At 39.9% G+C, this 15,905-nt stretch overlaps 2 non-coding genes across 2 annotated transcripts; both read right to left on the bottom strand.

Annotated features, from left to right (window-relative positions):
- Window positions 1-12,459: 12,459 nt before the first annotated feature.
- On the bottom strand, window positions 12,460-12,564 carry LOC145593238 (small nucleolar RNA R71). The gene has a single exon (XR_014102610.1). It is a non-coding gene; the product is annotated as a small nucleolar RNA R71 (small nucleolar RNA).
- A 2,582-nt stretch (window positions 12,565-15,146) lies between these two features.
- Window positions 15,147-15,250, bottom strand: LOC145593274 (small nucleolar RNA R71). Its single transcript, XR_014102634.1, has one exon. It is a non-coding gene; the product is annotated as a small nucleolar RNA R71 (small nucleolar RNA).
- Window positions 15,251-15,905: the final 655 nt, after the last annotated feature.

Below are 15,905 nucleotides of genomic sequence, written 5' to 3'. Positions count from 1 at the left end.
TTCTACGACCAATACCACATGGCATCCTCCAACCTCTACATGTGCATGAGGTTGGTATAGGCTATGAGGTGATCTTCAGGGTTGATGGTACCATCATAGGCACCAACCAAAACATTTCTAACCTTGGCCAGTTGTGCCGGCTCGGTTATCTCCCTAGTGAACGCAAAGATTTGTTCACCAAGTCTGAGCAGACGGAGCTGCCAGTCCATGGGCTGGACATTTTGTGATGCCTGACCTCCAAATAGGGCTGGTTGCATGAATGGTGGGACATACTGCATCTGAGGCACATACAAGACTGACCCAATCATCTGAGGGCCAGTATGGACGGACTTGCCGCCTATATGGCTCTCATGCAAGGATTGAGAATTCCTTGCACATGTATTTTTGAATATGTTTGGAAAGCTCGATGTAGAGGCTGACTCAGACAGTTGCTGGCTCCTGTTATGCTCGATGATGTGTCGAGCATCGGAGAAGGTTTTCTTGCTTCCATCCGGCTGAACAGCTCGGATGACTTTCCTTTTTCCCGTCTGAGGCAGAAGGATCTTGGACTAGTCAATGGCAGGCGTAGCCTTCTCCTTTGGATGTGGAGTAGGCTGCCTGTCTCTAACTGACTTTCTCCTCTGAGCTTGAGGAGTCTTCTTGGCCGACTGACCCTTGCTAGAGCCAGCCATCCTCTTGTTGATCAAGTCCTTGATTTCACCCTTGAAACTTGTCGTGAATTTCATGAGTTCGTCTCGAGTGACTGGAGCCTGACCCCTTATCGTCTGGGTCTTCCCAAGCGGTGGTCTAGTAGACTTGCTGGGACCAACTTTGTTGTTGCCCCGTTCTAGTATATCCCTGGGACGAATGCGTTTAGAAATGAGTGACCTATCAGGGGCCACTTAAGTTTCGAATTCACATTCGTTATCTGTATCATGGTCCGTATGGACCTCCCCATCAACCGTAGCCGGGTTGGGTTCAGGTGGCTGTACAGAATGTTGAACCATATTAGACGTACTCTCCCCACAAACGGCGCCAAATGTTTTGGGTCATTTTGGTCCCTCGAGAGAGTTACGTCACCAAAACTAGTCCGGCGCTGTCTTTACCTGCAAAACATGAAAACTCCGGTTGGTAGGAGCTCTGCCTTCGACGATCAAGTTAGTATTGGTCGTAGAAAATGAAAAGGTACGAAAGAGGTAAAAGTGAGATCTTCTCGGATTTCGAGATCAGGTGTTTTTTCTGATGTGAGAAAATGTAGGGTTGTTGTAATAATTGTAGGTGTCCCTAAAATGGGGGAATCTCCCTATTTATAGAGTCATTAGTTAATGTGCCCCTGATTAGGTTACTCTAACCTAATCATGATCGATAGGCTGCGCCGCATTGCGGCCTTCTCGAGATTTGGGCCTTGAAGGCCGTCTTTTCTCCCGAACTCTGGAAGCACCACATGTCAAATAGAGATAGGTCCACATTGGCCTTATCTTGGGCTGACACATGTCGTCTACTAGCTGGTACACATGGAATTGGTAATTTTTACCCAAAACAAGTCGGACGGATAGATCTGCCCATCCGGCTAGGAGAGAAGGGCAATGGGCGGCACTTGACCGTCCGGTTCCTAGTGGTTGAAGAGTTGACCGCCTATAACCTCATTCTGGGCCAACCCATTCTGAACGAGTGGAAGGCCGTCATCGTCCCATCACTCATGCTGCTCAAGTATGAAAGAGATGATGGCTCTTTTGGCTTGCTGAACGGGGATCCTAAGATGGCTAGAGAATGCTATCTCTCAAACGTCAAACCCACGGCTGCAGCATCCGAATAGAGGTCGGAGCCAATAGACCTTGACGATGTCAATGACCCTGATTCAGCCCCACCAGTCTCCAAGAATAGAAAACCTGCTCAGCTGGTGGAGGTGAAAAAGGAAAAGAAATAGAAATCACTAACCGGGGAACAGTCAGATGAACTTCGTCCCCAACTGACTGGTGATCACATTGATATTCCTCTGGATGACAACCGTCTAGAGCGAACTGTTAAGGTGGGGACGATTGCTTTTGAAAAGTTGGGTGCAGACTTGTACCTTCTGTTGAAGGAATTCAAAGACACTTTTGCCTTTGAAGTAGAAGAGATGCCAGGCATCAGCCCAGACCTTGCTGTCCACAAACTCGCTGTGATCCAAAAAAGAAGCCAATCCGTCAAAAGAAAAGGAATCACGGTGAGGAGAGAAGTCAGGCGGCAGCTGCCGAAGTGAAAAAACTGTTAGACACTTGGTTCATTCGGCCATGTAACTTCCCTGATTGGGTTGTAAATGTTGTGCTTTTAAAGAAGCCGAATGGAACCCGACCCATGTGTGTAGATTACACTGACTTGAACAAGGCATGTTCAAAGGATAGTTACCCGCTTTCAAAGATCGACAGCTTGGTCGACTCTACAACAGGGCATGCATTAATGAGTTTTATGGATGCCTACTCAGGTTTCCACTAGATATCCCTGTGGAATAAAGATCAAGAGAAGACGACCTTTGTCACTGATTAGGGGTTATTCTGCTATACTGTGATGCCATTTGGCTTAAAAAATGCTCTTGCTACTTTCCAACGAATGATTAATACTGTTTTCATTAATCAGATTGGGTGGAATGTAGAGGTGTACATTGATGACATGATAGTCAAATCCAAGCTACAAACGGATCACCTTGCTGATATCTGAGAAACCTTCACCACACTCATGCGGCATAAGGTCATGTTAAATCCCAAGAAATGTGTTTTTGGTGTTGTGTTTGGGAAGTTTCTCGGATTCCTGATTGATCAAAGGGGGATAGAGGCTAACCTCGAGAAGATACAGGCGATAATTAACATGAAGTCACCCCGCACTGTCAAGGAAGTTCAAAAACTCACCGGTTTCCTGGCGGCATTGAGGAGGTTCCTCAGCCGGTCTGGTGACAAATGCCTTTATTTCTTCCAAGAAATTAGGAAGAAGAGTAGATTTGAATGGGGGGATGAGGCAGAGGCGACCTTTCAGAGATTGAAAGAACACTTACACTCTTTGCCAAGGCTTGTTAGCCCTCTGCCCAAAGAGACGCTGTACATGTACTTTGCCGTCTCAAATCATGCCCTCAGTGCCGTTCTCCTTGCTGAGAGAGACGACATTCAGCTCCTGGTCTATTTCATTAGCCATGTACTCAGAATTGCTGAACTGCAGTACCCCATGGTTGAAAAATTTGGCCTTGCTCTTTACATGGTTGTCAAGAAGTTGAAACCTTACTTCCTGGCACATCCGGTTGTGGTTTACACATACCAACCCCTAAAATGGCCAATGACAACCTTGGAGTCATCCGGAAGAATGCTCAAATGGGATATTGAAATGCAGTCTTGAAATCACTTTCGAACCAAGAAAGGTAGTGAAAGATCAGGCGTTTCCCGACGTCATTGTCGAAATGACAAGGTGATGAGTGGCATTTATGCCACTCTTTTATTTTTCTTTTTATAAGGATTTTCCCCTCATTTGCACTTGTTTGAGCTTTTTTAAAGCGTTTTATCTTCGTTTTTCTTATGTTATTGTCTTTTCTCGTGTTTTTCCTCTTTATTCTTCCTTTCCTTGTGTTTTCATAGTTTTCTTTGAAATTTTATAGGTTCTCGGTCCCTTTTGATGAAGCCTGACAGGCTAAAGTCGTATCACCTAATCAAAAGTAATTCCTAAAACTGCTAACTAATAATAGACAGGGAAGCAGGGCCGAATCCACAAGGAAACAAGTCTTTCTATTCCTAATTAATTATTATAATCTAAATTATTAAGTAACCAAAAGTTGTTATTTAAAGGAACTATACTACGAAGTATATGAGTAGGGAGAAATCAAATGATAAAAGACATAGGGCATATGTTCACCAATAAATAATATTCCAGGGTAAAACATAACAATCAATCATCAATGCATCAATTAATCAGATCATAAAGGGCTTCGCTACGTATTACAATCACAGAGTTAATTTACCGATATTAAATCTCATCTCTCGAATCTCGACCTAACCATTTATAAATTAGTCTGCCTATTGAAACTAAGCCTAAACATCAATTCTCATCTCTCGAATCTCGAATCAATATTGCTAAACTCATACGAATTAAATCTGGCCAAATCTAACCGCATAGTATTAAATCAATCAATAGGAAATTAATCAAGCATTGACAATTAATAATAATAAATTACCCCTTCATATTATTTAAGGATCCGCATAACCCTAGAAAGAAAATTACTCACACATAATTAAATATAAACTAAACAAAGCAATTAAATAAATCATGATGAAAGAGAGAGAATAAATAACTGAGATTAAAGGAGAAGAAATCGTTACCAAAGTTAATGGAAATAAAAGATGGAACTAAACAAAGAGTTATAGAGAGAGAAAATAATACTAGAGTTTAAGAGGAGAGAGAGAGAAAAGTTAGAGAGAGAAAGAGAGAGAGTAAGGGGAGGGAGAAAAGAATACTAAACTCGCCTAACAAAAACGTATCTATACTAAGCTCGAAAATCCTAAGTTAATACAACTTAAACGACGCTTAAGCTTCTCCTCAGAAACACGCGCCCGATCGGGCCCGCCTTTTTCTTCGTCCACTCGTTCTGGGCATCCGCCCGATCGGGCTAAAGCTCACCCGATCGGGCCCGGCTTTATGCTTGACTTGGATTGGGCTTCATTCTTAGCCCAATTCGTATCTCTACTTCGGGTCTTGAATACTCGGTGTCCAAATGCAATCGGTCATGCCTTCAAATGCTCGTAGTTGTACCGCAATAATCCCGGGAAAAAGCTTCAAAGATGCAATTTCCTACAAAACTCAACCAAAACTACGAAAACACCAATTAGTAATAAAAGTGGCTCTAAAGAGCCAAAAACAATTATGACCAAGGGACCGGGGTAAAACACTATAAATAATAGACATATCAAACTCCCCCAAGCCAAACCTTTGCTTGTTCCAAAGCAAAGATCTCATCAATGAATAAATAAATGCATGCCTCACCCCAAATAGTCAAAATCAAGCACAAACAATTCAAGGCAAATCTAAGAAACATGCTTCAACATCAACCAATCTCATCCATCCAATCACTTGTCCTCCCTAACAATTGTCAAATAGAGCAAACCACAAGAGCATATAGAATTCAAGACTAGTGCTCACACACTCAACTCTCATTTATGTGGCAAGTAAAAGATGTACTCGATTGCTCTCCATCCCTACCCCTTTATTGTGAACAATGCCCTCCCAAACTCACAACACTTGTGTATTTAAAAAGACAAGCACTCAACCTAGTAGTCGACTCGAAATATGTCAAGTCATTCCTTGCATTGATAGGCAACACTTTCACATCTACACAACTCTATGCACAAGGTCGAAAGGTCTTTAAAGCTTGTAATGTAAGGCTAGGGTAAAGGGTAGAAAATATTTGGGAAAAAGTGAGAGAAAAGCTATGCAGGAAGCCATATCCTAATAAAACCCAAGATCAAAAATAAATAATGACCAAACATCTCCAACACAACTCAAATCCTCAAAAATTCACAAAACAACTAAATCAATATTTCACAAAATCACCGTCACAACTTCACTCATAAAAATATGATATTAAAGAATTAGAGTGAATAAACAAACTTTGAACTCATTTTTTTTCTTTGACTTGATTTTTTTTTTAATTCTTCTTTTTTTTTCTTTCTTTTGAGTAAACTTTTACATAGAACACTTGAACATTGAAATATTTTTTTTTCTTTTGCTCTTTTTTTTTATCTCACATTGGAATTTTCAACTTTGAAACACAAACTATCAACAATTTTTCCAATCACAAAATCAAAAGAACAATCACTCTTCTTTTATTCCCACATTGTGCTAATAATATGCACACCACAACTCCCTCACCTCACCAACTAATAGCTCCCCCAAGCCAAGCTTGGGACTAGTAAACAATGGGGCTAAATAGGCTTGTAATGTGGCTAAATAAACAATAAAAGGGTACAAGCAACAACATGGGTAGCAAGAAGGGAACAAATGTATCTAATATCGTCTGAAGACTACCTAAAAGAATGAATTCCTTCGTCCTCCATATTGTGCATAATAGTGAATCATATAAACGTTACTCATAGTCACAAGTTAATACTCAGATTCATTGACATACCAGGAACTATCACACATTCCTAACCAAATCAACTAGTCAAGCACTATATTCACAGGTAGTTGGACAAAATTGACGCATGTTAAGATATCTAAGCAATCAAAATTCAAATCATGATAAAAAAATCCACAATGCTCATCGTCATATACCATGAATCAAAACAAATTTTTTTTTAAGTATGGGGCACAGGGAAGCATGATTTACAATTCATTGGAAAGTATTTTTGGATTTTTTTTTTAATTTTTTAATTTTGTATTTTTCATAAAGGAAAGCAATAAAATTATATTAGAAAGCAATAAAAGAAAGAAACCATACCTCAATCCGAAAACTCTCCCAAGCCAGAATCAGACAATGTCCTCATTGGCTCAAGAATTAGCCTAGCATGGCTAAACGTCATCTGGTTTTAAGAAAGAGACAAGGCAAAGAGGGAAAAGAGAAAAAGAAAAAGGAAAGAAAAAGGATAAAGAAAGATAAAGCGGGAAAGGGGGGGTATGGCGCGCCCGGTCGGGCGAAAATAAGGACATAAACTCGTTAACCTCGCGCCCGATCGGGCGGATCTTCGCCCGGTCGGGCGATTTTGTGTCCTCGATAAAGTTCTTTCATGCGCCCGGTCAGGCGCCATCTCGCCTGGTCGGGCGAAATTTGTCGTATACGGACCTCTTCTCCCGCCCAATTGGGCGAAATTAAGGCCACACTCTTTCTTCTTCTCGCGCCTGATCGGGCAAGACTTCGCCTGGTAGGGCGGATCTTCCGCAGCGTGCACTAGGGGTTCTTTATCAGTAATTGCAAGGGAACCTCCTTAGGCTCAAATTGCCTTAGTTCCCCACTCGACCGAGCCACTACTACTCGATCAGGTGGGACTCGCATTAAGGGCTCAATTATCGCAACCTGTTCACCTTGCTCTTCGTCCTCATCATCAAAACCAAGCCCTTCACAATATAGAACTCGTTCTATTGCATCCACTTCTTCCTTCCATGTCTTAGTTTTACCTGTAGAAGATGCAACAAAAGATACCGCCACCAAGGGATCTTTAACAAGAACTTGGGGCTCATTAGAACTATTGTTTTCAATCACATCAATGCTTAAACACTTCTCCTCAATCATGGGGCTTTTAGGGGAATTATTCAAATTAAAAACAATATTGTCATCCCCTACTGATAGTGTCAATTTGCCACCTTGTACATCTATAATTGCTCCCGCAGTATTAAGGAATGGTCTACCCAAAATGATTGGAGTTTGCAAATCCTCAGCCATATCAAGAATAACAAAGTCAACAGGTATAAAAAATTTACCTACTCTAACGGGAACATCCTCTAAAATACCTAAGGGGTATTTAAAAGAACGGTCGGCCCTTTGCAGAGTAATATTAGTAGATTTTAATTTACCCATATTTAGCTTTGAACACACAAACAATGGCATGACACTAACACTAGCATCCAGATCACATAATGCATTATCAATCTTCAAATTGCCAATATGACAAGGAATAGAAAAACTACCAGGGTCATTTAGTTTAGGTAGAGATTTATTTTGTAGTACGACACTACATGCTACAGTAAAAACGACTGTCTCTACCTCACTAATAGATCTCTTTCTAGTCAATATTTCCTTCATGAATTTTGCATATGCAGGAATTTGTGTAATTAGTTCTGTGAAGGGAACCGTTACCTGCAGATCTTTAACCATCTCCAGCAACTTACCAAACTGCTTATCCAAATTTTTTTTAAGTGACGATTGGGGAATGGTAGTTTGATAACCGGCTTTGGAGCATTATTGCTCTTATTTGGAGCTGCTATCTTCCCTGGAGTTGTACCCTGCAATGTATTATAAGAAATATTAGTACTACTCTTCAGCCCTGTAGGGCTATTAGCAACATTGTTAGGTTTAATGGAATTAAGATTAGCATTATTCATTAAAACAGGTTCATCATCTCTGGGCATAGGGGGCCCTTCATAGTGTGAACCACTCCTTAGAGTAATTGCGAAAGCTTGATCCGTAGGCCTAGTTGGCTGTGCTGGCAGGGCTCCCTGTTGACGGGCTTGTAGAGTAGAAGAAATCTGCGCAATTTGATTATCTACTATTTTGTTATGTGCTATGATCGAATCAATTTGAGCATCTCTACTCTCCATGTGCTTTTGCATGCTAGCTAGCATCGCTCTAATTTCTGCCAAAGCAGGGTCGAAAGATGAGGAGGGTTGTTGTGGTTGGTTCTTCTGGCCAGCATTGGGGTGGTAATATTTCTGCTGTGGTTGTTGTGGTGCATGTGATTGTTGTGGAGGTGGCGGATTTTGAACATTGGTGCTCCGGTAAGAAAGATATGGATGATTCCGGAACCCAGGATTGTAGGTGTTGGAGTATGGGTCATTCTGTCTATAAGCTTGAAAGGCATTGACTTGCTCCACAGAACTCCTGCAATCTTGCTCCCAATGACCTATAATTCCACAATTATCACAAAAAGCCTCATTAGCATTATTATTAATTGCAAAAACATTAGCTATATTTGCAGTAATAAGATTATCTAATTTTTGACAAATAGAGGTTAATTAAGCTTGTAAAAAGGATACAGAGTCAGCACTATGTTTCCCTTTGTTAGCAAAGCCTCTAGGATTCCCATATTGGGAATTGTGGATTTCCATATCTTCGATAACTTAACCTGCATCATCAACATTAAGGTTCATAAACCTCCCACTAGCTGCAGAATCCAATATTGTTCTAGATAAATTTCCAATCCCATTATAAAAGGCTTGGATTAACTTCCACTGTGCCAAATTATGGTGGGGACACTCCCTCTGTAGATCTTTAAATCTTTCCCAAGCCTCATACAAAGTTTCATCTGGTTCTTGGGTAAAGTTTTGAATTGGGCTTCTTAGCAAAGCTGTCCTCTCTGCAAGGTAATATTTATTATAGAAATTTAAAACAAGAGTCTCCTAGTTAGTTATACCAACAACAATTCTATTTAATCTATTATACCATAATTTGGCTTTTCCACATAAAGAAAAAGGAAAGAAAATCTCCCTGATTTGGTCCTGTGTGACCCCAGCTTTCCTGATGGTATTACAATATTGACAGTAGTCTGCAATATTAAGATTTGGGTCTTCACCCTTAGCTCCACTAAATTGCTTCCTTTCTATCATCGTGATAAATTGGGGTTTAATCTCGAATTGTACCCCATCAAGAGCCGGAGTGGGAGTAAGATGTGGCAAATCTGTAAGAGTCGGCTGCGAATAATCACTGAGCTTCTTAGGTGCCGTCATCTCTGATTCTAAATCTGAAGGTACTTCTGAATCACTAGAATCAGTTGGAGAGTCTCGGCGATTATTGTTATCCCCAGATGTCGCCAGGATTTGCCTGTAAAGATTCTTTTGTCTATGAAAAGAGCGTTTGATCTCAGGGTCGAATGGGATATAACCTGATCTGGAACACCTGGGCATACACAAAGAACTAGACAACAAATATGAGAACTGTCCTAGAGAACTTACGTTCTCTGGGATGAAAGAAAATAATCTAGACTATAAAAACAATCAGAAATAAAAATAAAACCGTTTCCTCGGCAACGGCGCCAAATTTTGACAGGCTAAAGTCATATCACCTAATCAAAAGTAATTCCTAAAACCGCTAACTAATAATAGATAGGGAAGTAGGGTCGAATCCACAGGGAAAAAAGTCTTTCTATTCCTAATTAATTATTATAATCTAAATTATTAAGTAACCAAAAGTTGTTATTTAAAGGAACTATACTACGAAGAATATGAGTAGGGAGAAATCAAATGATAAAAGACCTAGGGCATAGGTTCACCAATAAATAATATTCCAGGGTAAAACATAACAATCAATCATCAATGCATCAATTAATCAGATCATAAAGGGCTTTTGCTACGTATTACAATCACAGAGTTAATTTACCGGTATATCTCATCTCTCGAATCTCGACCTAACCATTTATGCTGGACTTGGATTGGGCTTCATTCTTGGCCCAATTCGAATCTCCACTTTGGGTCTTGAATACTCGGTGTCCAAATGCAATCGGTCATGCCTTCAAATGCTCGTAGTTGTACCACAATAATCCCGGGAAAAAGCTCCAAAGATGCAATTTCCTACAAAACTCAGCCAAAACTACGAAAATACTAGAAAACACCAATTAGTAATAAAAGTGGCTCTAAAGAGCCAAAAACAATTCTAATTATGACCAAGGGACGGGGGTAAAGCACTATACATAATAGACATATTAAAGCCTATGGAGCTAAGGAAGGGAAAGAGAAGCTCAAGGAGAGGGCGCGTAGCCAATCAAGGAAACGCAGGTGCGTGGATGAAGACCGTGGGTGTGGGTCGCTGCATTGGAGTTTTCTCATTTGTTGCTAAAGATGCCCAGCCGTGCCCTGGGAGAAGCCTCTTCTCGGCCACCTGCGGGCGCGACATCTAGAGCCGCGGGCGCGACTTTTCGAGGGTGGATCCTCCCTGTTCCCAAGCCGCGGCCTTTCCTCAGCTGGAGAGGCCTCTCCATCATCAAGCCGCGGGCGCGGCCTGCTAGGCTAGACGAATTCGTACCCTTTCATGAAAGGGCGCGACAATGCGAAGAGATGCCTCTCCTTGGGTTTTTATTTCCGGATTCGTGATGCATATAAATAGCCTTCTTATTGAATTTTGTAAGGATATATTAATTTCAATGAACATTAGAACCTAGTATTTTAGAGAGAGAAAGTAGCTTATTCTTCAAGTTTCTTCATTGTATTCAAGACTTGGTCAAGGTTATTTCAATCCAATGCTAGAATTTCAAGTTTTCATCTTTAATCAAGTTTCTCTTTAGTAATCTCTAATCCTTTCTTTTAGTTTGATTTATTTGCTTTGATATTGTTTGTTTTCATCTATCTGCTTAGTTGAGCTTGTTGGATTTGTTTTTATTTGTTTTTAATCATGTTTAGTTTTGTGCTTATTGAATCCATGTTTAGTTTTGTTATGATGGTTAGTTTCTCTTTCCTAGGCTAAGTTTTTAGGTAGGGGAAAGGGGTGGAAAAAATGTGTTAATATTGATGATTGATGATGATTTGATTGAACTCATGGTATAATTTGATGAATGTATGATTTTTGATAGCTTGAGATTATTAGTAGCACATTGTTTGATGTTCCCTAATTTAGATGCATGAGAGTGATTTGAATTAGATTAAGATCACCTTTACTTTAATGATTGCATAAAAATGAATTATTTGAGTAGAGTTTTATGTATTGTGCACTCTTAATCCCTTGCCTTGATTAGTGTCTAATTGGATGTATGAAAGTGATCGCAATTAGGCCAAAACCTAATTCATTGATTTGCTTAGACAATTGCATGAAAGTGAGTTGTTTAAGTAGAATTTAGTATTCTATGGCATGTTCTTCATGATAATCATCGTTGTCCATCTTTGTTTGATTGTGTTTGACACCCCCGTACCCCTAGAGTTGTTTACCTTTGGTTTAATCCTTTTTATCTTTCTTTCTTTATTATTTTAGTGTCCTTAATCAAAGAAACCAACAAAAATATTCTCTCGTTTACTCTTGCATTAGTAAATTTGATGTTTAAATAGTGTGCATCCTTTTGGGTTCGACCCTTACTTTCCACTATCTAGGTTTATAAATATTTAATTTGATTAGGGTAGTAGATTCAACGGCCTATTCAACCTCCGATAAAATTTTGGCGCTGTTGCCGGGGAAGCGGCTTGTTTAGCATTTATTTTTGCTATTGTTAGAGTCATTTTATTTGATTTTCTTTTTGTTTTACTTGTTTTATCCTACTTGTAATTGCTAATTGTTTGCTTAGCTTTTGTGGATGCTTAGGAGATCTCAAGGTCCACCCACACATAACATTGACCATGAGATCGACCGAACTTCGAGACAAGTCCGTAGGCTTTATCAAGAAGAGGGAAGAGGTCTTGGTGCTATTGTTGATAGTGGGAGTGACTCTTGTTTTTCAAGTGCACAAAGTGAGGCAATGGCGGGAGAAGAGAATGAAGTTTTGTTTCGTGAGTTTGGAAATCCGGAGGATTATGAGCTCACGGGAGGGGTTTTGATTCCCGTCACGGAAACCAACTTTACCATTCATCCCCAATACACAAGGATGGTACAAGGGGATCAATTTGCGGGTTCTCCAAGTGAAGATCCCATTGAGCACCTTGCTAGATTCCTTGATCTATGTGCCATGATTCAAACCAATCAAGTTTCTCAAGAGTACATTCGAATGCATCTATTTCGACAATCTCTTTCGGGTAGAGCTAAGAAGTGGCTCAAGCAAGTGAGGCCAAATTCTCTCACAACATGGAGAGAGATAGTCAAGGCATTCTTGAAGAGGTTCATTTCTGAGGAAAAGACCGCCGAGATGAGGAGGAAGATTGCATCGTTTGAACAAGAAACGAATGAGAGTCTTAGTGAAGCTTGGGAAAGGTTCAAGGAGTTGGTACAAGCATGTCCTCATCATGAATACAATTAAAGCTTGCTCATGCAATTCTTCTATGATGGATTGGAACCTATGTCTAGAGCTAACTTGGATGCGGGGATGGGCGGCCAATTGATTAAGATCCCCCAAAACCAAGCTGAAGCAACAATCGAAGAAGTAGCGAAGATCTACTCTTGGGCTGGTAGACGGAGGAATGCACCGAAGAAAGGTGGGATGTATGAATTAGAGAAGGTTGATCAATTGCAACATCAAATTAAGCTTTTGAACAAGGGGCTTGTAAAGTTGAACACAAGTGTTAATAGCGGGGCAAGCTCTTCTCAAGTCAATTCTTTCTCATGTCAAAATTGTGGTGGTACAAACCACGATACATCTTATTATGGAGGCTTGAGCCCCGAGCATGTTGCGGCTTATAACACAAGGCAAGTGATGAGCGCCATTTATGGCACTCAATAGAGTAGCTTTTAGTTCCTTTTTCTATATTTTCTTGCTTTATTTTCATATAAATTTTCTAGTTTTCTTTTTTTTCCATCTTTATAACTCATTTTGGTTTTTCGTTTACTTTTATGAGTTTTTCATGATTTTTGTTCTTAATTTGTTATTTTATTTTAGTTTCTATTCATTTTGCTATCTCTTACATTTACTTGAATTTTTGTTAGTGAAGTTTCAAAGTTTTATTTGCTGCGCTCTCACGGTTACGCCCTCATTGATTCTAGGTCTTGAAAGCGCAAATATTTGAACATCAAGGGCAGCCTTTCTCGCGGGCATCATCACGAGAGTGCCGACGATAGGGATGCACGAGAGCGCTGAGAGCATAGCTTCGCACAAGGATCTACGAGCGAGCAAGAGGAGCCGTGCACGCCGCAACACCACAGCAGGGTGTGCGCGCGCAGACCCCTCTGTGCGTGCGCATGGCTGGTGGTGCGTGCGCACGGCCCTGCTCCGAACCCTTTCGCTCGATTTATTATAAATACCCCTTGACTTTTCCTTTTTTAGAGGATGACGATTTTATATGTACTTGAGACTTATTTCCAGATTTAGTAGAGAGAGAAAGTAGAGAGAGAAACTTTAGATTACTTATTTTGTACTTCAAATTACATCTTTGATCTTGGATTTCTTCTTCAATCAATGGAAATTAGTGAGAATTTCTTTCTTTGAATTTACTTTGCTTGCTCTTTCCTTTAATTCTTGAATGTTTGATTTGATTGTTGATCTTTGGTTTGAGATATTGTTGAATTTGATTTTCTCTTTGATTAAGCTTGAAATGATGATGTTTGTAATTCAATTTGCTTTGTTTTTCAATTCCATTATGATTTGTGAGTAGATTAGTAGCTAGGGAGAAGGGGAAGCATGCTTGATTATTGATGATTTTCACTAGTTGATGATTCTTGGATGATTGAATTGTTGCAATTAAATTGGTTGACATAGTTGTGCATGTGATTAATTTGAGTAGGAGTGATCAACCTAGATGATTAATCTAGATTGCATAGCAAATTTCAATGACATGAACCCTTGATTTGAGAATTGCTTTAATTGGTCAAATTTGTTTATGATTTTCCTTTTTAGTCATTCTTAGTGAACCCTAGCTTTACTTATAGGAGATAGCTCTTTAAATCTATTAATTGAAACTATTGTTTGTCCTTTGCAACGTTTGAATCAATTGAGTTCTTCATCGACTATCATGATCATTGAGCTTGCATATGGAACCTTAATTCCTAGTGTTTAGCATATTGATTTTCTTTAACTTGATTAGCTAGTTGATACTTTAGTTACAATTCAATTCACTTCACCTCTCATTCTTCGAAGTAGCTTGACCATAGACTATTGCAATCTCCCTCTCATTCCTCGTGGTTTGACTCAGACTTGTCTTATACTATGAATAAGTTTGATTTTCTTAATTGTTTGATTGGTGGTGCTTTAGTTTTCAACGACCTAGATAACCACGCATCAAAATGGCACCGTTGCCGGGGAATGATATTGGTGCTTTGTTATAGTTGTTGAGTCTATTTCATTTTTATTGGAAAATGCAAAAAAAAATTTCTCTTTTTGGCTACATTTGTAGCCGTGCTACTAATTATTTCTTTTGAGATTTTATGCTTAGAGCACGTGGTCGTTCATTAGTGCCACTTGATCCGGAAATTGAGAGGACAAATGCAAGGATAAGAGTGGCGTTGAGTTCTAGCCCTCCAAGTGAAGAGGAACCACAACAAGAAGAAAAAATAAGGATGGGAGAAAATCCAAGGGTGGCGTTGAAGGAATTGGGGATTCCGGGTGCATATAGGTTTGAAAGTGGGATTGCTCCACCAACAACACTGGCAAATGATTTCGAAATATGGCCGGCAATGATGACTTTGATAGAGAGGCGACAATTTAGTGGGGCTAAACATGAAAGCCCGCTAAACCATCTCAAAGAGTTCGAAAAATATTGTAACACTATCAAAGTAAATGGAATTTCCCAAGAATTCATCCGCCTCAAGCTTTTTCCCTTTTCTCTCATAGGGCGTGCCTTGGAATGGCTGGACAAGGAGGTCAAAACCAATTCTCTAAGGACATGGGACGAAGTGACCAAGGAATTTCTATCCCGTTTCTACCCACAAAAGAAAACGGCAGAGGCTAGAGCTTTGATTCAAGGTTTCAAGCAAAAGTCTAGTGAAAGCCTCTATGAAGCATGAGAGGTACAAGGAGTATCAAAGAGAATTTCCTCACCACGGAATTCCTACTTCCCAAATTATTCAAATCTTCTATGGTGGCCTAAGTCCTCAAGGAAAGTCGTGTCTAGATGCAGGAGCCGGAGGTCCCATCATTAATAAAACGGAGGAGGAAGTGGTAGACATAATTGAAGACGTAGTGAGATAATATAGAGATTGGTAAGATGGTGAAAGGGAGTCAACTAGCAAGAGTAGTTCTTCGGTGTACTCGATTGATCATCTTAATGCCATAAAAAACTTGTCTTCACAAATGACAAACTTGGGGAAGGAAATGTCCTCTATCAAGGCAAAGTTGGAAAGTGCTACCTCCCAAGTTTTGAATCTTCCCTCCCAATCTAAGGGGAGAGGTATGTCTTTTAACTATCAACCCTTTCCCTCTTCTAGTAACATGCCTAGTGGTTGCTTGTTTTGTGATGTTTGCGGATCGTATGATCATGATGCTTCTAATTTCCCTCATGCATGTATGGATGTTTGTGATGATCTAGATGGAAATGTGAATGAGCATATGAACTATGTGTTAAACAATAATGATTCTAGGTTTAAGAATCAAAGAGGTCAATGGAATAGGAATTACAACAACCATGGAAATTTTGACAACTATAACCAAGGTGGTGGTTATAGGAACCAAGGGAACCAAAACTCCCGAGGTAACTATAACAAT

Source organism: Chenopodium album, chromosome 18, assembly GCF_948465745.1.
Source record: "Chenopodium album chromosome 18, dcCheAlbu1.1, whole genome shotgun sequence".
In the NCBI taxonomy this organism is placed as follows: domain Eukaryota; kingdom Viridiplantae; phylum Streptophyta; class Magnoliopsida; order Caryophyllales; family Amaranthaceae; genus Chenopodium; species Chenopodium album.
This window is presented reverse-complemented; position numbering and strand designations above follow the sequence as displayed.